At 38.0% G+C, this 25476-nt stretch overlaps 1 protein-coding gene across 1 annotated transcript in view; it reads left to right on the top strand.

Annotated features, from left to right (window-relative positions):
• The window catches only part of PDE7B (phosphodiesterase 7B), a 581511-nt gene that overhangs the window by 103544 nt on the left and 452491 nt on the right, over positions 1-25476 (top strand). The window lies entirely within an intron of this gene.

The raw sequence follows: 25476 nt of genomic DNA, 5'->3' as shown, positions 1-25476 counted from the left end.
TCTTCATAAGTAAAGGTTTGCTGGGACAATAGCCCTGCTCATTTGTTTACATATTACCTATGGCTGCTGTCATGCTATAGTAGCAGAATCGAGCAGCTGAGGGAGAAACCACATGCCCTGCAATGATGAAAATGTTTACAACCTGGCCCTTTTCACACAAAAAAACTTCACAAAACCTGCTTTAGATGCTGCTGCTAAAAAGACCTAACCTCTTCATTGATAACAGTACTATCTTTTTTTAATGAGTACAGGTGTGCTAAAGCTAACACCATTCCATAGCAAATCAATGTTTTCTCACAGAGAAATTGTAAAATCGATGTAGTGAAATCGATGTAGACATGTTAAATACCCATTTTAACAAATTGTGAGATTTTTTGTTCTGAAGAATGCCTCAAATAACTTTCATTTTAAAAAATTAATGTAGAGTTTATATTTGATAGCACACTTGTGCAATATCCAGTTATTACAAATTTTACCTGAATGAATTTCCAACTGGTTCTTCTATCACAGCAATTCTCAAACTTTTTGATCTCAAGAACTCTTTACACTCTTAAAAATTATTGAGGATCTCAAAGTTCTTTTATGTGTGTGGGTTGTATTCATCAATATTTATCAGACTAAATAAATTAAAACTGATAAATTAAAAAATATGTATTTATTACTCATTTGAAAGTAACAGTAAGCCCATTTCAAATTAACATAAATAACATATGTTTAATGGAAAATAAAAATTATTTCCAAAGAGTGTCATTCTTTGACATTATTTTGCAATTGTCTGGTTTAATAGGAAATAGCTTGATTCTTGTCTATTTCTCCATTCATCTATTAAGACAGTGCATGCCATTAAGCCTCTGGAAAATTCACTGTATACATGTAAAATAATGAGGGTGAAAAAGGTAAATAATGTCTTGGATTTATTATGAGAGTATATTTTATTTCAAAGAAGGGGTCTCAAGGACATCTAGAGTTCTCTGTACCACACTTTGAAAACTGTTACTCTTCTGTAACTGAGAATGAACAATTAGTCATATACATCTCACACGCATACACACATACACGCACGCGCGCGCGCACACAGGTTTACGGTGATATAAATTATTGGTGGTCCCTAATTTAGGAATGTAGTATGTTTCAAAGTTTGCTCTGAGCAATCTGATTACTTATCAAACCGCAAGTGACTTGCACTAATAGTATTTCAGAATCAATCTGTTTTAAGTATTACTAATTGTGCGTGAAAATGTATCCAGAGTCCAAGCCTAGAGTACAGGAAATGACTTTCTTCTTGCTGACTAGCAATGATGTTGGAACTTCTGTACCTCCATCATGCCTCACCAGCTAGTGAAATTTAGAATTTCTTCAGCTCTAAGAAACTACTGGGGTGCCCCTGGCCTGGGGCCGGAAGCAGGAACATGATGAAAATAGAGACTTGGGGTGGGTGGGCTGGGAAGTAATTTTTCTTCTAAGAAATGCAGGAATTTCATAAGCATTTTTTCACCCTATTGCTTTTGGGCTTTAAGTAAAGTCTTGTCTTCTTGTTTTCTGCAAAGCAGAATTTGCTGTTTTCTCCATTGAGAATTTCTGAGGCCTCTAACAACTCAAAGTAGCTTAAAGAAAAGATAATTTGTTGATTCCCATGACTTGAAAGGTATAGAAGGTAGAGTTAACTTCAGACATGTTTAGATGTCATCACAACTTCTCTCTTCATCTCTCAACTCTATTTTCTCTATGTTGGCATCATTCTTGCTTAAACTTGCCCTTTCCATGATATGAAAAATACCACAACCAGCATGCATAGTCTTTCCAGAAGGAAAGAGAAGGAAAGAGACTTGCTTTATTACCAGTGCTGTAAAGTCTGCTAGTGTGCCTTCCCAAGTCACATGCCCATTTCTTAGTGGAAAATGGATGTATCGATTGGAAGTTCCTCTAGAAGGTCATGCATTGCTGCTAAATGAAATAAAGGACCCTTTTGATATTTTCTGAGTGTTTTTGCAGTTTTTATATTGTAATTATTAAATTTAGTAATTTGCTATCATAATTAATTGCTTTGAAAAAAACTGAGAAATAAGATGCCAAATGACAGATAAGACACAGAGTTTTAGATAGCTCACTCTACTCCTAACCTTCATCTAGGCATAGCTTCATACTCTGGAAAACGTGTCCATATCTATCTTGATCCTTCTTGAAGCTATTGTTCCCTTACGGTCTCTTAATGCAGGAACTGTCGTAGTTTTTTTGTTGAGAGGAAAGCTGAGACTCAGTAAGGCTAAATAATCCAGGGTCTTGTAAATGGTAGAGCCAAATCCTTCTCATCCCCAACTACTTATCTTTCCACCACAGGTGCTACCTCTTTATTAAACACCTTGCTAACTGAAGAAATCCTAAATTTATTTATTCCTTCACGAGATATTTACTGACAGGCACTGTTCTGGATGGTGAGGACATACAGTGAGCAAAGCAGACAGGTCTTTGCTCTCATGGAGTTAATGTCCTAGTAAGGGAGACAGGAAATAAATAAATATCTATGATGTCACATGGCCCCAAGTACTGGAGAGAAAGTGATGGGAAAAGTGTGCTTTTTAATTAGCATGATTAGGGGCAACAACTCTGAAGTTACAATTAAACAGGAACCTGAATGAAGCCAGGAAGCATGCCAGAGGGATACTGGAAGGAGGGGCGTCCCAGACAAAAGAACAGAAAGAACAAAGGTTCTTGAGTGTCAGTGTTCTTGGCATGTGTGCAGGGCCTAGCAAAGAGGCTAGGGGCCTGGAACTAATTTTGGATAGGGGTGGGTGCAGTAGGGAATTAGTTCAGAGAGGTAGCCAAAGGACACTTTATCCAGAAAGATCAGAGAAATGGAAACTGTTCAACTGTATATTCTCATTTTCTGGAAGAAAAAAAAATTTGACCATTTTAAGGTGTTAACCTTGAAATGATGAAAGAAGAGAAGCTTTCATCATTTCTACCATCAATAAGCAAGTATTCAAGCTTATATGTTCTATTATTTTACTCATTCATTCTTTCAGTCAACATTTATTAGGCACCCACTAGCCTCTAGATTTTGAGCCATGTGTTGAAGCTGTGGAAGAGGAAAAAGGTAGTTTTGAGTCCTCCAGGACCCACTGCATATCATATGCAACAAACGAATGATCAGATTGACAAGAGCATCTTGCATTGCTTTCCACACATTTTTTTTCCCCCAGAAAGTGGTTTCCACAAGAACTAGCTGGAAACCTGCCATTCACTGACATGTTGCTACATATTTTTAAATTAAATGCTCTACTAGCAATGGAATCAGTGTGGTAATGGATCCATCTTACTACTGTTTCAGAAAGGTTTAAAAGCATTTAATTTCCATGTCACATTCATTAAAAATGCATGATGTCATGCACTCTGGGGAGCAATCTGTTTCATAATTTGAAGTAGAATCAACAAAGCATGATTCAAAAAGGAAACAAAGGTGACAAGGTACAGAATAACATGAAGTGGTATACATCCACTTATCATGAACTTTCCTGGGATTAAGTGATCTGACAGAAAACAGAGAGCTTAATGGAAACAAACCAGAGAATCAAACTACATTCCATTGTCCTGAGAGAGAGAGAAAGAGAGAGAGAGAGAAAGAGAGACAGAGTAAATCAAAATGAAATAAAGCTGATGTTATATGCAGAAAACATTTTTAGCATTGGTTTCCTCCATACTGAAATGAGGAAAACAGAGGATAAGGAAGGCCAAGTGAGGAGACTGCATAATGAGCCATGGGATTAGAGAGGATGCAGGTCTGTGGAGTGGCCTCTGCCTCTGCAGTCAGAAGTACTGCTGGCCAGCTGGCACCCACCCTGCCTGAGGCTCTTTCATGTGCCTGGACTTTAGAATGAGAGAGGAGGGCTGTGGATATGCTCTGTCCCCAATATCCACTCCCCTTCCCTTCCATCTACTTCCAACTCGTTTACATTTGTACTTGCATATTTCATCTGGGTCATGAAATTGGTTATATACTATGGCTACAGAGTACTATATTACATTTTCAAGGGCAGAAAGGGCTATATGTTAAGCTGCCAAATCAGATCCTTGCCAAAATGGTCCAAGCTAATGAGAAGGTTTGTAAATTACAGTTAAATGGATGAGCTGTGGAGAACAAGGAATACCATGGAGAGCTAGCAGATGGAATCATTGGGGGTCACAGGCTCTTTCACTGGCATTTCTTTGGCATGAACATAGTTGAGTTATTTGAGAATTTAAGCCTTTATGTGTTAATGTTTTAAGAATTCCTATAAATTTCAAGCTGGAACTAGGTCAAATATTATTCAGGCCAAGGGACCTATTGCAATGTTTTGTGTCATACAATTGGTCAGTAAACAGCAAAATGAATAGACAAATATCAAATTGCAGAAGTAAGGACAGTTTTACCATTTGAGTCTGATTCGTGCCCTGCTTCATCCCCACAGAGGGGAAATTTTATTAAATTTAGAAATTTCCACATATTATGGTATGATTTAATTTTAACTAGTCCTAACACTGTGTCAGCTGACTCACTGACCAATTAATAGAAATTAGCTGATTTTTCTAAATTGGTCTTTCCTTCTTTCTGAAGTTTTTCAAAGTTTTGTTTGGTATGTATTTGCTTTGGAGTCAAACAACATAATTTTTTTTAAAAAATCATAGTTCTTTGAGTCTTTGGACTATTTTCAAACTATGAACCTTTAATTTCAAAGACTTTCCCATTTTGCAACTGAAAGCAAATGACTTGAAGGATCCCTAGAGAAGAAATCCTTAGAAGTGACTAGTCAGAAATTTAAAGTAGAAGAATTAATTTCTTGGCCATAATTGGTTGATCAGAATAAGGGAAAAAACAATTTCTTATAGTTTGCCCAAGACATATTTTTACGCATATTCATTAAAAAGCATAAAACATTTTTGTGATGGAATGAATTTGATGAAATTAATGTACTTTTTAAACTAGGTTATTTCCTTAATAATGACTAAGAGAATAGAAAATACTTTAGTCTTAAAAAAAGCAATTATTATTCCACATTACCAAGCCAAAAACATTATTTAAAAAAATTTTTTTATGTTTATTTATTTCTGAGAGAGAGAGAGAGCACAAGCAGGGGAGGGGCAGAGAGGGAGACACAGAATGTGAAGCAGGTTCCAGGTTCTGAGCTGTCAGCACAGAGCCCAATGCGGGGCTCAAACCCACAAACCATGAGATCATGACCTGAGCCCAAGTGAGATGCTTAACCAACTGAGGCACCCAGGTGCCTCCCCCAAAATAAAATTATAAAATTGTTATAAAAGTTATAAATAAATTAATTTTAGATGTAGGTTATGCTAATTGCTTGGGATTTGCCTGCACATCAGTAGCGAATTATAATCAGATAGATAGAAGTAGATATCAGTTCCTCTTTTCCTCATGTCTTCTTCTTCTATATAGTTATGATCATCATTAAAAAGAAATGCACTAAATATTTAACATATATGGAGTTATGTTGTGGTATCTGCATTCCCTATTTTCAATAAATTGAAAAGAAAGGAAAACAGCCTGTTGGGTTTTTTGGCAAAATCCAGTTAGTAAAAGCTTCAGTATTTACTTTGTGTTATATTCATTTTTTTGTTGGTTGGTTGTTTCTGTGGCATTTATTGTGAGGAATTTGTGTGACTGAGAATTAGTGGTGAGAATGGAATAAACCAGAAGACAGGTGAATCGGAATAAAAGGAACTAGAAAAGAAAAAGGACTATGCTTCCATGTGATGTGTTGTGGAGTTCAGCACAGAATGTTGTGGGGTTCCATCCAAGGTGGAGTTACCTGTTGAAGTCAGGAATGGCATCCACAGAGCAAATGCATCTGAAATGAGTCCTGAGTAAGGAATAGGAGTTCACTAGGTAGACTATGGTGAGGATGGGGAGAATGTTACTTGTAGGCGACAGCACCGTCAAGGCCAAGAAGCCAGTGAACAAATTCACGTGCATGTAGTTTATTCAGCAAGACTGTTGAGGGCCATTGGGAAATGGGGCTGCAAGGCAAGCTGTGGCAAATGAGCCCTTCACAGGCCATACTGGAGACTTTTGAATATAGGTAGGTGATATGAGAAGCCACTGAAGAGTTCTGCATAGGATGTGGGGGTTAAGCATTTATGGCATGTAATGTATTCACCTTAGAAAGATCACTTCTGAGGTTGTGCAGAGGATTGAAACAGGGCTGTCCTGAAGCTAAAGGGACCAATCAGTGTTAGCATAAGTTAAGTGTTAGCATGAGTTAGGTTATGATGTGTTAACAGTGTTTAAATCTCAGTTGCTTTGTGCAACTGAAGGTTATTATAGGCCCTGCACAGATCCCTGGGAGCCGTGTTCCACAGTGTCACTCGAGGACTCAGGGTCCACCATGTTTTGACTGCATCATCTGGGACACATGGCTTTTTTTAGTTACCAAAGCAGGGAAAGAGGCAACTACATGGTTGTGCGCTGAGTCTCTTATGCTTTGGGATGACAGTGACATGTGTCATTTCTTCCTGTAGTCACAATTAGTTACATGGCTCAGCCTAACCACAGGAGGTTGGGAAAATGAGGAAAGCAGACGGAATGCTTACTGAGCACCATGGTCCCTGCCATGGTAAGTTCAGGTAACTAGATGAAAGCTGCTATGGGGCTGGAGAGAAGGCAATCAGCTATGAGTGGTCTTAGGGTGTTAGAAACAACAAATGACTCAGGTAATTAGGTGGGGAGTGAGAGAGGAGTGGCACAGAAGCCTTTTGGGGAAATACTGGGTGGTGCCAGTATACACAGCTAGTGAGTAAAACGGGTAGAGGAGTAGGTGTAGGGTAGAGAGTGATAAGGTTCCTTTTGGCCAGGACTGGTGTCTGGAGAGCCTAATTAAACATGTCCAGCAGTAACTACAGGTCTGGAGCTCCAAACAGAGTCAGGTCTAGCTCATCATATTTATATACAATCATACAACTATAGCAAGAGATTGAAAACATTCAGGTAGGGGCACCTGGGTGGCTCAGTCGGTTAAGTGTCCGACTTCAGCTCAGGTCATGATCTCACAGTCTGTGAGTTGGAGCCCCACGTCAGGCTCTGTGCTGCCAGCTCGGAGCCTGGAGCACCTGCTTTGGATTCTGGGTCTCCCTCTCTCTCTGCCCCTCCCCTGCTCATGCTCTGTCTCTCTCTGTCTCAAAAATAAATGAAACAAACATTAAAAATAAAAAAAAACATTCAGGTGGATGATTCTTGTAAAGAGGAGAATATAGAATGAGAAGAGGTAAGATCTAAAAATGTTGAATTGTTTATGCAATCTGGAACCAGAGTCATCATCCCCAAATTGATTCAGGAAATAGAGGGTCAGAATGTCTGCTTACACAAGACTATAATTAACTGAGTTTTGAAGTGTGGTTGCAGAGGCTAGAGACACACTGAGAGATTTATTGAGTGCAATATTTATTTGACACCTAAGGAAATAAAGCAAGAGTTCTTATGAATTCCTGCAGGGATTTACTTTAGATAATGAAGAGCAACTCGACACTACAGATGATTAGACACTAAAGGGGTTTATTAAATGAAATGAGTGGAAACACTGATTTTTACTTCTTAAATCTCTCTGGTACACCGGTTTTCAAACTTTTTCAGAGGGGCTGCAGGATGCAAGGGGAAGCAGGAGCAGAGTGAGTCGCGACTTCATTCCACCTGTACCAGCTCTGCGGTGATTTGCTTAATATCCTAAAATGTCACTCGCAAAAGTTTCACACTACAAACAGAGGAAAAAAAACATTTGTCTCCCCATCTGCAATGTTAAGAAGCCTTAGTGGAGGCTTTCATCGTTTCTCGGTTGCATTAGTTTATTGTTCCTCCCATTGGTCTCCCTATCGCGTCCTCCCTTTGTAATCCGCCCCCTACATTGCTCCCAAAGTGATCATTCTCAAACACAAATCCACTCCTGGCATCTGCTTCTACAGGCATTTATTGATTTCCTATCACCTTTAGTGTCATGTTAAACTTTAAAATGGCACTTAGAAAGCACTTCCTGATTGGCTGGTACTTACCTTTCTCTAGCTCCATTTTCAGGATGTCTCCCTTTGTTCTGAGTGCATCAGGCATAATGAAAGATTGGTACCTGCAGTGCCCTGAAGGTTGAGAATGCCTTCTACTTAGCTAATTCGACTTTTCAGCTGCAGCTTCAGCATAACCTCCTCTTAGAAGTCTCTTTGACACCTGCTAGTCCAGGAGGAGTCCTCCTCTGAGACTTTGTAGCAACCAAATGGGTACTTCTCTCTCTTTTTTTTAAAAATATTTTTTAATGTTTATTTATTTTTGAAAGAGAGAGAGAGAGACAGAGACAGAGACAGAGACATATAATCCAAAGCAGGCTCCGGGCTCTGAGCTGCCAGCACAGAATCCGACGTGGGGCTTTAACTCACAAACCATGAGATCATGACCTGAGCCGAAGTCAGACCCTTAACCAACCTAGCCACCCAGGCACCCCAAAATGCCTACTTCTCTGAGAGCAGCCACCCCACATTATTTTATCAGTGACTGTGTTGGTCTCCTCAGTGGGCAAGCACCTTCGGGAAAGGGACTGGCTCATCAATTCAGTTGCCTCAGACTTGGCCCTGTACCTGGCCCTCAACTTTGTTGTTAACAGGTTTATGAATCTCCCTTTGTGGAGATGGTCAAAAGTGATTGATTTCTATCTGTTTGATTCACTTGAAAATATTTGGTCAATGAACCCAGACTAAAGGACACCTTAAGGTTTCATTTGTATTTTGTCTCCTTTTTTTGTGTTTTTTACACCTGTGGAATTCAGTAGCCTTGTAAATATAAATTTGAAAATGACATTTTTGAATATTAGGAAAGATTTTTTTGACTCTTCAAAATATAAATATTTATCTTTATATAAATAGGGGTGCTAGGGTGGGTCAGTTGGTTAAGCGTCCGACTTCGGTTCAGTCTTGATCTCACAGTTTGTGAGGTGGAGCCCTGCATCAGGCACTGACAGCATGGAGCCTGCTTTGGTTTCTCTGTCTCCTTCTCTCTCTGTGCCTCCCCCACTTGCAATCTCTGTCTCAAAAATAAATAAATAAAAACATTAAAAATAAAATATAAATAAAAATGATATAAAACAAAAATTTGGATAGAGTTCTTCTTTAATGGAAAATATTACTGTAGTCTTCCTGTTTCAAATGTCCTAAAACATTACTCTGTTTTCTGTAGCAGCCCAGCCACAAATTTAATAGTGCCCATTTTCTATAAGACAGAGTTGAAACTCATTAGACTAATTTCCAGATCTTCTGTAGTCTGACACCAAGTGTCTTTTTCAACCACATTTCTCACTACTTTTTGATGCAAGTTTTTTTGGCCTCGCTTAGTTCTTTTCTCCTTATATTTCTATTTATTCTATTTGATTCTTGGATATTTTAAATCTGAAGTTTTATATCTTCTTATTTCTGGAATTTTCTCCATTATTACATCTTAGAATATTGTCTGTCCACTATTGGTTCACACCTTTGGATGTTCCGTGAGGCAGGTATGTAGTCTATGATTCCTGACTTCTTCTTTATATCCTCCATTGCTATAGAGATATTCTATCTTTGAATTCATCTTCAAGTATGACTTGTCTTCTGTATAATCAATTTGCTGAAATTTAAGAAAATTAATGACTATATTTTTATTTGGCTTTAGAATTTGTGTCATAACTTCCTGTTTTTATTTTACAGGTGCAAATTCTTTCTTTATATTTTATTTTATTATTTTTTTAAGTTTATTTATTTATTTTGAGAGAAAGAGCGAGCAGGGGAGGGGCAGAGAGAGAGAGAGAGAGAGAGACAGAGAGAGAGAGAGAGAGAGAGAGAGACAGAGAAGCCCAAGCAGGCTGTGCACTATCAGCACAGAGCCTGACTAGGCTCAATCTCACTTACCATGAGATTACCACCTGAGCCCAAATCAAGAGTCAGACATTTAACCGATTGAACTACCCAGGTGCCCTTCTTCCTTTATATTTTAAACATACTTATTATAAACTTCCTTTCATATTTTTCTATTATTGCTAGTTCCTCATGTCTTGTGAACTTTCATGTTGAATGTCCTATTTTGTTTTAAGGTTTTAGTTTGTGGATTTTCTTCAGAGAGAATTATCTTTTCTAGAGATCCAGATAACCACCCTGGGGTGATGTCTACTGTTGTGTCTGTCAGTACTTTCAAAACGTACTCATTCTGAATTATTTTTTGTGTTAGTTTTTTAGCCTGGTATTATCAGATACACTGGTAATGAGAATTCGGTTCTTATTCCCATGAAAGCTTAGTCTTGGGGTTATAATATCCCTAGAAGATTCTATTTTACCCACAGGGTGGGGCTGTTGGCTCATTTCCAGCAGAGATGTTCTGGATCCTTCATGGTTTGTGCACTGAGATGTTTCCGTTGATTTTGCACAGGGAGCCCAGTTCTGATTCCTGCAGTGCATGTGTTTTCCTGGGCTGGGTTCTGGCCTTAAATGGCCATGAAGGCAACAGGCTTTGACACCTGTATTCCCTTGATGTTTGTAGCATCCTTTTTCACTTTTGAGTTCTACTATATATTTAATATTTAAAAATACTTGTTTTTATTTCTATATGTTTAGAAGTGTTATGTTCAATTGATTGGAAAACTGTCTACTATTTTTGAGTATCCAAATATTTACTGTTTTGTTTCTATTGTTCTTTCTACTTTGAATAATCTCTCAAATTATCTCTGCCCGTTGAGAATTTCTTCTAACCTTCCAGGATTTGAGGGGCTTGCTGAAGGTAAACTCTTCTGTGCTTTTTTCCCTCCAGGGACCAAATTAACCCCTAAGTAGTTCCTTACCTGAACGCCTTTGACATCCATTTAATACTTAATCATATTTATTTAAAATTGCTTCCTGGCTATTATTTGTATTCTAGTGAGATTATAAAATTTTTGACATTTTGGGCTATTTCTTAAGCTTCTTGGATTTTTCCATAATGAAATATATATATATATACATATATATATATATACACATATATATACACATATATATGTATATATGTGTATATATATATATCTCATATGATATATATATCTCATATGATGTATATATATATAACTGGGAATTCAAATAAATACTTCCTAGTAGAAGAATGACTGAAATAAAAGATATACTGGAATAAGAATACTTTTACAGTATTTTGGATTAAAATTTGTAATTTAGATTAAATGTAAAAGGATTCAAGCATCCAGGTAAATAAGATTTTTTGTATTCCTTTTTTGTTCGTTTGTTTTATGCTTAAGCATTTTATTCTGGATTCCTGAGTTTATAAGGCCAGAGAGATTTCATACAAGGTCCTAGGTTACTGAAGGAGAACAGAAATTTTTATTTCAAGGAGTATAAAATTAATATGATAGATAAAATCTGAAAGGAATGTGTTTGTGCCAACAAAAGAAGCTTCCTTAAACCAGTTGGGAAAATTGGCTACCTTTTTTCTGTTTAGAATTTGGTCCTGAGTAAATGAACTAACAAGCAGCTGATTCTGAGTTACTTTCACAGGGAAATGTTTCTGAGTTCCAGCTCATAGGAGCTCAGGAAGGTATGGGATGCAAATTACATTCCAACACGAACAGGCCAATCAAGCCTTGAACACTTTTGAGGTCTTTGGCTTTGCCTATGAACATGGGAACACCCAAGGGCACCTTCAAATTAAAAATAAACACACTGTTCTAAAGAGTCCTGGATGTGTAATTTGGTAGAAATTTAAGGGATGTCTTTTTATAGTAACAGAGTCTAGAAAGAAAATAAAATTCAGGTAAGGTTAAGTCCTTTCCAGTCATAAGTGTATGTAAATGACTTTTAACTCTAAATTCAAGTACTTTGGGCATTTCCCAAATGCCCTAATACTTTGTGGGTAAAACAAAATATTTTAGTTCCAGCCTGATTTTTATAACCTACTGGATGATATCATATTAATAAAAATAATAGCTAACATTTATTGTATAATTGCCTTATGTCAAGCTATATTCTTATATTTCACAAATATTTCATTCAATACGTAAATAACCCTGTGATGTCACTATAATTATTATCCTCCATTTGCAAATGGGAAAAACTAAGATACAGAAAGATTAATGAACTTACCCATGTCACAAAGTAGTCTTCAACTACTGAGGAATTCCTACTGGCTTCCTATTCATGTCGCTACTTTAGAAGACATATTTGTTTAGGGTTCTCTTGGAGAATTTATATTTTATTGAGATTAGAGGGGAAAATGGCAGTGTTGGTTAACTCATTACCACTTGTTGCAATCTAAACTCACTCCTTCCTATTTGTCATGGTTTGATTATACATTTCCTCTAAGTCTCTCTGGAAACTCCATTATCACCATTAATCTTGGGTTTAAAAGTATCGATGCCAGCTACCATCTGAAAGTGGATATATCCAATATGGATTAAATGTAAATTAAAAATCCAACATCAGCTGGCCCATCATACCTGTATACTTTATGCTTTCTTTACCCCACACTCTAATCCAACTTGTTTTCTCGCAAGCTAAGAGCCTGTTGTTGGCTCTCTGGGGGCACGCCACAAATTATGCTGTGTGTTTATTATGCCTGGAACCCCTGTATGCAATACTCCCCCCTTAGCTGTATGCTAAGGAAACTATGACTTCTGAAAAGCTTATATTTTAATATTTAGAGAAGATTTGTTTAAAGGAAGGATATGGTCAATGCTCTCTTCCCCTGTCTTCAATAAAGGCCTAGGTATTGGCTTTTATGTTTATTTAAAATAATATTTTAAACTCAGAGAATTTTGGATAAGAAAAAAAGAAATGAGGTTAACACAAATACACGGTTTTAAATTAAATTATCTCAGCTACAGAATATATTACTGGAAAGGTCTTGAGAACTTCTCTAGAGGTCCTTAAATTTTTTTCACCTGTACTCCTCAAGATGGGATGGTGGGGGATGAGATAAATTCTTTGCTATTTTAAGCTTCCTTCCAACTTTCTGTTGCTGTTATTTATAATTCTACTCCAAATGGAAAATATAGGCCTGTCTAAAGTATATTAAGAAAAGAAGCAACTGTTTGATCCCTATGAATACAAATATACAATGATGATGGAAAAATTCAGGATGTTGGGACCACTAGTGCTCTATTCAAACTCTTAGACAAAATAAGCAGGATACTTCATTTTAACAAAGTTTCTCAACTTTTGATGAACTAAACTTACCTTAGGGAGCTTATAGAAGTACAGATTTCTGGGTTTTCACTTTCTACCTTCCCTTTCTGCCCCAAGTTTCTGAATTTGATTGCTTTCAATGAGCCTGATGCATTATATTTTATTGAATATATATGTTTGTCACAGTCCCTTTGGAAGACACTTTGGCAGTTTCTTACAAAAGACAAAACATACTCTTACTGTAAGATCCAACAATCATTCTCCATGTTATTTACCCAAAAGAGTTGAAAACTTACGTTCAAAACAAAAAAGCTACAGATGGATGTTTATAGCAGCTTTCTTCATAATTGCCCAAACTTGGAAGCAACCACAATGTCCTTCAATAGGAAAACGAGTAAATAAACAGTAATGCATCCAGACAATGAAATATTATTCAGCTAAAAAGAAATGAACTCTCAAGCTATGACAAGACATGAAGGAAACTTAAATGCATATTACTAAGTGAAAGAAGGCAAGCTGGAAAGGCTGTGTACTCCATGATTCCAACTATAGACCTTCTGGAAAAAGCAAAACTGCGGTGACAGTAAGAAGATCAGTAGCTGCCAGGGCTTAGGGATAGGAGTAGAGTAGGAATGAATAGGCAGAACACAGAGAATTTTTAGGTCAGTGAAAATACTGTATGATACCATAATGATGAGACATGTCATTAGACATTAGGCCAAATCCATAGAATGTACAATACTAAGAGTGAACGCTTATCTAAACTGTGGTCTTTGGGTAATAAGAAGATGTCAGTGTAGATTTATCAACTGTAACAGATACATCTATCACTCTGGTGGGGGATGTTGACAATGGGGGGAAGCTATGGGAGCAAGGAGTCTATGAGAAATCTCTGTACCTTTGTCTTAATTTTACTATGAATCTAAAACTGCTCTAAAAATTAAAGTCTTAAAAAGTCTCAGGCAGTTGGTTTGTGTCTGGTTTCTCCATTATTACTAAGACAGCAGAGAACATCCCAGGGCTTATTTGATTCCTACCCTGAGCCAAGTTCCGAAGTGAGGTCTCTAGAGAAAGGATTCATATTCAAGGCCCTCCATACATACAGGCCTGACTCTCCCTGGTAACTGCTTCATCTGCTTGACCCTGAGCTTCAGCTCATTCTGCAGCTCCGCCGACTTTTGGGTCTGGCCCACATGGAGTCGCTATCTGCTCACCTCTTTCCTGTTCATGTCATTCACAGCCTATGGAGAGAAGGAGCAGAGAAAGTGTTTGGTAACCACCCTGGATGTGACTCTGACTTTAGCCAAGGCCTCCAGTCCCATCTTCTGGGCCTAGAGAAAGCCACCTGCAAACCAGTCACCCTTGTTAGCTGAGAATAATTAGTACTAAGATAAAGGCCATTTAAAGTGAATTTAATTTTTAAAAACATGGGACACAATTTCAGAGTAAACTATAGATTAAAACATGTTTTTGATTGGGGCTATACTTAAAAATGAAATTGAAATTCGTAAAGTTTCTCATATTTAAAATATAGGTTCTAATCACAACTACACACTGGTCATTTGAACAAAGCAGTAAGCATAATTATTTTAAAATGATATGGCAGCATAATCAACACCCTTCACTTCATGTTGGATTTCACAGCACAAAGAATCCTTTCTGTACGCTGTGAGGGCCTTAAATCATTTTTAAGAAACATTGTGTCTTAGGGCACCTAGGTGGCTCAGTCTGTTGAGCATCCAACTCCTGTTTTCAGCTCAGGTCATGATCCCAGGGTCATGGGATTGAGCCCCATGTTGGGCTCTGCACTGAGCATGGAGCCTGCTTGAGATTCTCTCTTTCCCTCTTCCCTTCTCCCCTGCTTGCACACACACTCTCTCTAAAATAAACAAACAAACAAACAAACAAACAAAACCATTTGTATCTTAATCCTTGCTGATTTTTTTTTCTACAGTTAACTGACCTGACTAAACCTGCCAGATCCTAAGTGGTCAGTGGCTTTCAGTACATGAAATCCTGCATTTTCTGCAAGACATAAAACTTCTTTCTGTGATTCATTTATATTGGACTGAATTTGCATTGAGTTGCCTGCAACAATCAGCAAAAGGCAGACCTTCTCTATATACTGACTCAATAGTTAGGATTAAATACTGATGTTAGTGAGGAGAAATGTTTGAAAAAATACTGATTTTTTAAGTAGTCAGTTAATAATAAATATTCCATGACCAATGATCTTAATGGGTGTCAACCATGGAAAAAGATCTATGGTAGGAGGCCACACATGACATTATTATTCAAGCTTTGCAATAACTGTGTGAACTTGGATCATTTGTTCAGCCAATATGTATCCGGTAGCTACTGATGCAATAGTAGAAATGTAAGGACAAAAGGAGACAAAGTCCCTACCCTCAGTTCTATACATAGGGATCTTCCCTAGTGAAGAGAGAGAAGAGGCACCTCATAAGTAGCATGGAAAAACAGGAAGCAGTGTATTCTGGGAGGAGGGTAAGAATAAGCTGAGACCCAAAGGCTAGGTACCAAATAGTCTAAGGCTACACTGTCTATTATGGTAGTCACTAGCTACATGAAACTCCTGAGCACTTGAAAAATGGTTAGTCTGAATTGATATGTGCTAGATTTCAACGAATTAGTCTAAAAAAGGAATGTAAAATATCTCAATTTTTATATTGAATGTGATTAAAGAGATAATACTTTGGATATGTTAAGCTGAATAAAACATGTTATTAATATTTAAAAAGTATGGTTTATATAAGATTTAAGGTAAATATAGCAGAACATAATGTAATAAACACAATATACATAAAATCAATTTATTACTTTATTCATTCATTCATTCATTCATTTATTCATTCATTTGCAGTTGAAGATCAGTGCTCATGAAGGCCATTTATTTGTTTGATAATGCCAGACAAATTCACAAGAAAGAAATTATGGAATAAGAAGGGTGGAAAAATGAGAACCAACTATTCTCTTCATAATTTCCAAAATTATATGTATTTTCACAAAAATCATAAATAACTGAGAGTAGTCATTTTGCCTCAAATTCCCAATCAAGTTGAAGAAATCTTTTGTCTGAATTTCCTAATCTTAGTGGGAGGCTAAATATTCAAATTTATAATGGGCAGACCATTATGATAATGGAACTCTGATCACAGTGACTACTTCAGCATTTGCCTAAATTCTCTTAAACCAAAAAATCTCTAGTGGGTAGATGAGAGGCAAAAAATGGAAAAGCCAGGTAGTAGAGGTGGTGACTTTTAGAGGGTGATATTTCTGATACTTTCTGAGAGTTTAATCAACAACATTGAAGTGGAGCAAAGGAAATACTCTTCTTTAGATAACATGGGACACTCTAAAACTGGATTCCAAAAGCTCATTCTTGACATTACTCAACTATGTCATATAACATTTATGATGTACTTAAGGAGCAAAACCCAAGTCATAACAACAATAAACCTGCTTTGCCAATATCGCTTTAGTCTTAGAAGAAAAGGTTTTAAGGCAATTTCATCCCGAAAGCATTACTGAGTACCTATTATTTTCAATTCACTGCACTTGGCAATGAACATAAGAGAGATGCAGAAGCTCTCCTTTCTCTACCGATTCTTCAAAGGAAAGAGCATTTTCATTTTAATTAGGTGACAAGATGCACTGCTAATTGTTCATGTCAATTTGCTGATCATTTGTAGTTCCAATATGGTGTCATAAAAGGAATCACAAAACCTTGTAACTTACTTCACTTTTTCTCAGTAGTTTCACAAAGATTGATACTATAAATGCAAATTAATTCCAAATAACTCCTGTCTTCTAAAAATCAGGCATGAGCTAATATTTCCCACAACTCTGATGTTGGAATACCCATGGTTAATAGATTATATAAATTCAATAATTAATTACATTCTCATCTGGAAGAATCTGTATAAAAAAAGGAGCATGTAGATATTTGAGTGGGGGTGAATTAGAGCATATTAACACATTTTTTATATCAAGTACTTTTAATGTAAATTTAAACATTGTCAGATGAACTAAAGCTTTGAAAAGATGAATTTAGGAGCATTGTGAGAAGTATAATAATATCCTTGATATTCAAATTTGGATGCCCATTGGAGTCATTTGTAAAGTTTTTAAAAAGTACTGATACGCTATAACCCCAGTGATGCTGACTTAGTTGGTCTGCAGTATGGCCCAGGCAAGGTGATGCTAATATACAGCAAAGTTTGAGAACCATTGGTTTAGAATCTAGAATCTAGTTTATTACTGCTTTCGGGTCATGCCCCTCCTTCAGGTTCCTAGACCCTTTTCTGATTTCATAGCCTTGTCAAACAGTTCTCTGATAATTAATTTCATTTCCCAAGTAGGTATTCCTGCTGGAAAGAGATAGTACTATTGTAAATAATTAATTGATTTTAAAGTCGAATTAGTCTCTGGTGAGTCCAAGCTTTGGAAGGTAATGACCTCCTCTCCTGCACCCCCCAAGCTGATTGGCCTTGAATATGCCTACCCTCATCAAGATTTGAGGCTTCCAGAGCTAGCAGGCCAGCCCTAGTAACGAAAAAGATCAATGACCACATGAAATCCATACCATTTTGTCAATCTGCTTCTGACATTTGCTTAATCATGTCCTTGGACCAGTGTTTCTCAGTCCTGGTTGCATATTTAAAATCCCCTGTGAGATTTTAGGACTCCTGATGCCTGGGCCACAACACAGACCAATTACATCAGAACCTCTAGAGGTGAAGCACCTGGGTGGCTCAGTTATGTGTCTGACTTTACCTCAGGTAAGTAGGTACCTGAGGTACCTACCTGAGGTGTCTGACTTTACCTCAGGTCGTGATCTCGCAGTTCCTGAGCTAAAGCCTGGCATCAGGCTCTCTAGTGTCAGCACAGAGCCCTCCTCAGACCTTCTGTCCCCCCTCTCTCTGCCCCTCCCCTGCTTGTGCTTACACACACACTCTCTCTCTCAAAAATAAACACACAAAAAATAAAAGAATCTCGGGAGTTGTGACCCAGTCATCAATGTTCATTAAATTTCCCCAGAAGATATAGTATGGGAAGAAAAATAATTTTCTCTTGAGCCTTTTAATCTGACACACCTGTGCAATCAAAAGACATTGGGGTACCTGGGTGGCTCCGTTGGTTAAGAATCCGACTCTTGGTTTCAGCTCAGGTCATGGTCTCAGAGCTTCGTGACTCTGAGCCCTACATCAGGTTCTCTGGCAGCATGGAGCCTGCTTGGGATTCTCTCGTTTCTCTCTCTCTGCTCCTCCCCTACTAATGCTGTCTATGTCTCTCTCAAAATAAACCGAGAAACTTAAAAAAAAAAAAGAAATTAAGAGGGAAAAACAAAAGTTTAATAACATGTATACCTTCTGTGTATATGGGAGATGTCCAAGAAAACTGAATAACTCTCTGAAATGGCTGAAGCCACTGTTAAAATAACATCTTTAGCTAAAGACAAAAGAAAGATGTTGGAGGTTGTAGGAGTTGGATGGGAAGACCAATTATGGAAGGGCAAGGGTGGGGGTGGATGGCAAGAAGCAAGGGTAAGATGGTTATGCTGATTTATATTGTTGCTTTCTGCCCTGATAAGTTTCTAAAGATTTAGATTTACCATCCTTTTGGTACAGAGAGGGAGACAAATAGAATCTCTTACAAATAGAGATTCCCCTTATAAATGAAAATGCTTCTTACAAAATGATAACTTCTACTATTTTCTGAGCTTCTGCTATGTCTGCTCTTTCTTAAAAATACTCAGCCTAAAACAGTCCTTATTCCAAGAGACATATTTTGGGGTGGCAGATTCTGTTCCCCTTAAACATTGAGAACCAGTGGCTTAAGCTGTAATACTCTCACAAATTTACCTAAAACATTTCTGAATTTGTGGGGTTTTGTTTGGTTGTTTGTTTTAGCTGATATTTGAAACTGCAGAGATGTAAACATATATATCTTTTTAACCTCTAACCCAAGCTGGTTTGTTTGATGACAGATAAATATTGTTAAAAATCTAAAAAAAAAAAAAATTAAATAGAACTGCCTGGTAATATACTTACATAGCCCTTACTTTGGCCAGGGGTTCTTCTAAGCCTTGTACATAAATTGACTTATTTATTCTTTCCTCATTTTAAAGATGAGGGAACTTGCCCAAGAGCACACACTTAGGGTTAGGGCCAAGATTCAAATGAGCCAGTCTGGCTCCAGAGTCAGTAAGCTTAACCACAGTGACCAATGGGTGTGGTTGCTGCAACTGCCAGATGCAATGAGGTAGGTAATATTCTTATACTTCTATTTTACAGGTAAGGAACTGAGGTACAGAGTAACTTTCCTAGGATCCCACAGCTAGTAAGTGGCAGAGCTGGGATTTAAACTCAAGCAACTTGACCCTAAAGTTTGTGCTTTGTCAATAATATAGACTTCTTTTGCAAATATTCAACGGATGCAGCTTTTCAGAAACTTATGTTACAATATATATTGGAATTTGGCGTTGTAAGTTTCATGTGTGCTTTTAGGCTTATCCTTAATATTTTATGCAGAATTCTACCCAGGATTTTTGCACGACTACTAATGTACTGGAGAAGCCGTTTGTAAAGGATGATGCAGCTGCTTTATTAATATTAGTTCATGGTTTCAAAATTTCTTTGATGTATGCATACGTTAGGCAACGTAAGTTCATCAAAGTTGCATGTAAAAAGAAGAAAAGATTCTCCATGCCCTTTCCTAGATCTTTGCCATTTTCCACTTCCAAAAATCTTTTTAATTTCCATTATTAGTTTGGTGTGCCCTTAATTTAGTATTAAAAATCCAAGTTTCTCCCAGCTATTGGACATTGTCCCATTTCAAACTTTTAAAAACAAATTATTCAGAATTTTACAGCAATACTATGTAAATAGGACAAATACATCTTGGCTCTTGGCAAATGGCCTTGAGAATTGAAACAGTTTCACACTGTGGATTTCCATTAATGTCAAAAATGTATTGAACTTGGTCTTTGTAAAATGAATCAATTCTAGATTTTAAGAGGTGATTTTAGAAGTTCCTTGTCTCACATTTTAATAGGCAAGCAAATCGCCGAGGGTCTTGTTTAAAAAAATGCAAAAATCTGGGAGGCTGGAGGTGAGATGCTGGGTTCCATATTTCTAACAAGCTCCCAAGTGATGGTGATTCTGCTGGTCTCTGAATCACACTTTGAATAGCAAGGACATTGTACTGGTAAACTGGTTCTCCAAAGGAGGAAAACAAAGTTTTGATTTGTTGCTAATTTCTGAGATATAAATACCCCCACAATGGTCAAATTTCATACCAACATGGTATTACTGAAAACTAAGTCAGGAAGAGATATGCAGCATAATATATACAAGGGGCTCTTGAGTGTGGGCCTAACACAGCTTCAGCACTCCACTGGATGTATGTGAGTTTAGACACACCCTATTTCAAGATTCAAAATAATAAGAGATGCTGTCCCACTCTGCAAAGGTTAGGGAGACAGTGTTATAGGGAAAATGACTAAAGGTTAGTTACAAAGCGTTGAGAATAGGTGCAGAGTAATGTAGTTCCAAGGTCATATAGACTGGGTTAGAGAGCATGTTTAAGGAGTTAAAATCCACATGGGGCCAAGAATGGAGACTTTGAGGAGGATTTGAATCAGATTTGATGGTGATAGTTTCAGATGCATGGATAAGGAGAACATTCAGCAGAAAAGGAAGTGAGGTAGGAACTAGCAAAATGTCTGATGCAAACAAGGTGAGGGAAGACATTGGCATTCCTGAAGAGTTGGGAGTGGGGTAGTTGTTCCAGGGGCTGAATAAGAGTATCCTGCTTTCACAAATGCTTCATTTTCTGGCATGTTTGGGAAAGAAAATACTCGGATTAATCAAACATTCAAGTTAACAGAGAGCTGACATAGGTAGTAGAAAGAGATACCAATGCTTAAAGAATAGAATACATTGAAGTATACAGAACCTAATTTCTTTGTTCTTTGATGGAGAAAGGACTTCTAGAGCTGCCATTTCTCAGAGCCATCACATGGAGCAATTTTGGTCCCTAATCGGGTACAGTTGGAGATGGGATGTGGGAAGTTCCATTCCCAGGGTGTTGTAACAAGATCGTGTTCTTAAGCCCTTCCCCAAGGCTGCAGTGTGAAGCATCTCGGGAAAACTTACGCCATAGAAAGAATTTCTAACTGGGAGAAATGCTCTCCTTTGCAATACGCTGAGTCTCTTTCGGAGTCCGGGTTCAGCTTCCTCATCTGTAATATGAGGCTAAAATACCTATCTCATGTGGGTTTTGTGAGGATTAAATGGTCAAGACATGTTAGTGCTCAATAAATACAAGTTTCTCCATTCCAAATACGTCTTTCAGAAAACCCAGGGCAAACTGTGAGCCATGTTTGAATGTACAGAGACCTTTCCTGATTCCACAGTAGAGGGCTTTCCCTAGATCCTCTGACCCCTGCTTTAGCCAGCTAACCAAATGCCCTTTTACATTTCTGAGACCTGAATACAGATTTATCTTGAAAAAAAAAATTCTTTTCTTTCCTGTATCTTGGAATAAATGTGCTATTTCATTTTCTTAATTTGTACTTTGTTAAGAACCAGAAGAGGGAACTTAAGGTCAGTCAGTCTCTCAGGTTGAGAAACTCTGAAGCTATAAGCCCCAGAATCTTGTCTTTGTCTCTGATTCCAAATGGGCTTGTGGGGAAAAGTGATATAACCATGAGATCACTGTGTTCTTTTAGATGATTTCCTGTTTCCTGTGTATTTAAATATACAGGGAATAATCCCGCTATTAAAATGAGACCCTGTATGTGTGTATGGGCAGAAGTTCAATGAAAAAGGAAGAAAAATATGCTTGCTGAATACCAGATGTAGAATGCATAAATCCTGTCAGAACAAGTGGGGAATAGCTTTATGGCTGACTTGCAAGAAACCTAAGGGAACTGGGAAGTCAGATAGGCATGTGTCAAACAGACTTATTTAAATCATCCACTTCCTCAGCAAAATAAAAGTTTGAGAGGGTTCTGTTTTCTTTTGTGGTTTGAAATTACGGTTGTAGCCTTAGAGGTCCTGCTTGATTGAGGGCTTCCAAGCAAAGAAGTTACGCTACCAAGTTCAGGCTCCCAGCAACAGTGGGATCATCCAGTGCCTCTGACTGAGGTCTCCAACCTTACCCTGTTTGTACTTTCTGCTCTTTGTCATCTTGGAAACAAATTGCAGTGCAGCTGACCACTGCTTCATGGCCCTCCAGCTTGTTATAGCTGAAAGGCTTTTTTTTTTTTTTTTTTGCATCTGGAAGAGAACGGTGCCCACTGGCTTGCTTCTCAGAGCCGGCGTCAGATGGCACACAGTGATGTAGAGCACAGCCGTTAGTGCTGCACACTTGGAAACTAGGCAACCCTTTCTCTCCCCAGCCTCTTCCTCGCCACAGTTCATACGTTGTTGGTGACTCTATATACTGCCAGGTTGTGTTAAGACAAACAAAGCTGATTTAAAAATTAATGACTTGGGTCACAAGATCCCCATTAATTTGTAGTGAGAGATACAACTAGACACCAGACATTTTTCAGATATGACTTCCTGACAGTAAGTCTCCTGGGAGGCCATCTAATCGTGAGGTAGGTTATTGGTGTGTATAGATGCAAAGGAAAGGTGTTTAAGTATTAATCATTTTCTTTAAGGCATGGTAGCTTCCTAAATTGTTTTTCTTGGGATATTTCTCTTTTAAAATATCCTGTTAAATATATTGTTCTGCCATGGCTGTACTCACTAGAATAAAAACAAAATATGGTGCTGTGAAAAGACCATGGGCTTTGTTGTCAAACAGACCCAGGTCCAAATTATTCCAACTCTACTACTTACTGTGTGTAAACTTGAACATATGACTCTACCTCTCTGAGCTTCAGTTTGCTCACCTTCTTGCTGAGAGTATATATTTAAAGGCATTTATATAGAACCTACCACCGTATCTCAGTATCTGCTACTTTGAGAAGTCATGAAAAATTCTTTTCTTTTTGAGAAATCATGAAAAATTCTTAATGCTTACCATCCATCCATCCATCCATCCACCCATCCATTTATCCATCCATTCTTTCACTAAATGCCTTTTAAACATTTTTTACATGCCAGCCATTGTTTCTATTGGTATAGCTACAAACAAGAGCAAGATGTGAGCTTTGACCATAGGATGTAGTCTCAGCGTCTAAACTGGAGACATGTATGTATTTAAAGGCATGCACCAGGCACAAAGATGATATAAAGGTGATGTTCAGTTCTCTCTGGCTGAGTGTGAAGTGTCAGGAAAGCATTAGACAAGGACAAGTTTCATAAGCCAGACCTGGAAGAATGAGTGAGATTCCAGCTAAATGAGGTGGGGAGTATGAAGGATGGTGATGATGGCAAGTTTGAGCGTTTCAGAAAGTAGAGAGTGTGCAAAAGCCAAGAGACAGAGAAGAATATGGTACCTTTTGAGAATTACAAATCGTTCTGTGTTTAAAAGCATAGGTCCCGTCCCGATGGGTATGGGAGGGTATGAATGGCAAGAAGGATGAGTCAGAACCTGTCAGAGGCCTTAGGAGACATGAAGAGGCATAATCTGTTTGTGCTGTGAGCACTTGTGAGCTATGGAAACTTTGTGAGCAGATGCATACAGATCGCTATCCTACTGATAGAAAACTACTACCATAGAAGTGTTTATTAGATATGCATAATTATTTTTTATTTCTCTTGATGATATTTGGAAACATGCCTACTGTGAAAAACAGTCAAATAATCAACTCATGTGTAGTCACATGTAGGCTCCTCCTTGACATTTTTTTTCGGGGAAGTGATGGTGGCAGTGGAGAGCTACATTGTTCTGTGCTCTTGTTTCACTGTTCAATCTTGTTAAAAGAGAATGTGTACTGTTTATATTTACTTTTATCCTCCATACCTTCTTTTTTGTTTCAAAAATTCCTTTTCTTTGAACTTTTTAACATTTATTTATTTTTGAGAGACAGAGGTAGAGCACCAGCCGGGAGGGGCGGAGAGAGCAGGCTCCAGGCTCTGAATTGTCAGAACAGAACCTGATGCAGGGCTTGAACTCCCAAACCACAAGATCATGACCCGAGCCAAAATTGGATATTTAACTGACTGAGTCACCCAGGCACCCCTCAAAAATCCCTTTTCGTTAGCAAAACATCTGAAGAACTGCTCTCTTTTAGGACCACAGGGAAAAGGGACTAAGTTTTTGTCCCCAGCCTCTGTGCAGAAGGATCACTAGAGGTGGTTTGGCTTTGGGAAATATTGAGGTAACGGAATGATGTTGGGTACAAAGCATTCTGGCAATTCAGCCACAGAGCTATTGTGATTTGTGTGGAGACACCCAGTTTGGGGGTGTTCAAGAGCTAGGATCCCTGGATTATCTCAGAGCCTGGGCCTCTACTACATCGCAGCTCAAAGCAGGATGTCCCAAGAGCATAATAAGCATTGGAATGAGCCTGACAGGATGGGAAAATGCCCAAGAGAGGAATGCCAGATACATAGATGTAGGCATAAATTTCTTGGTTTATGGAATTAGTTCCCAACCATGCAGGTAAGAGTTCAAAGAAAGATTGGTAGTGAAATAGTGCCTTAGACACAGAAACTATATGCGAGCCCAATAAGTTACGTGTGGGGGGTGAAAGGGAGTGGCAGTTTGGAGGCTATGTGGGTGCAGCCTCACCTCTGGCCCTCTGGATATGGGCCCTATTGGCAGTAAGGTATGATTCCGAACTTTGTGATGCTAGTTTCCTTCCTCTGTCATGTGAGATATAAACTGGACCAAAGGACAAACTATGATGTGTGAGTCTCAGCAGAAATTATGCCTGGGGATTGTTGTTTTTCTACTAATAAGAAAACTGGGAGAAAAAAAAAGGACAGAAGTGTGTGTGTTAAAGGGAATGGTTTTAAAGTTCCATGCTTTCATGTGCGTTTAAGAATGGCTTTTAGCATGGGGCGCCTGGGTGGCTCAGTCAGTTGAGCATCCGACTTCAGCTCAGGTTATGATCTTGCAAGTTACATATAAGTTTGAGCTCCGGGTTGGGCTTTGCGCCAACAGTGTGGAGCCTGCTTTGGATTATCTGTCTCCCTCTCGTTCTGCCTCTCTCTCTCTGTCTCAAAAATAAATAATCCGAAAAGAAAAGAATGGCTGTGAGCCCTTAGCAGTGTGAAATACATTTCTTTTACCTTTGAACATTGGAAAGACTTCTATATTCTTTTTTTTATTTATTTTTTCATCTTACTATATTTGTATTCCAACCATGTGACTTGTTTTTTTATGTTAAATATA

The sequence above is a fragment of the Acinonyx jubatus genome, chromosome B2 (assembly GCF_027475565.1).
Source record: "Acinonyx jubatus isolate Ajub_Pintada_27869175 chromosome B2, VMU_Ajub_asm_v1.0, whole genome shotgun sequence".
NCBI classification, from domain to species: domain Eukaryota; kingdom Metazoa; phylum Chordata; class Mammalia; order Carnivora; family Felidae; genus Acinonyx; species Acinonyx jubatus.
The sequence above is the reverse complement of the archived record's forward strand: the minus strand, read 5'-3'. Positions and strand labels throughout refer to the sequence as shown.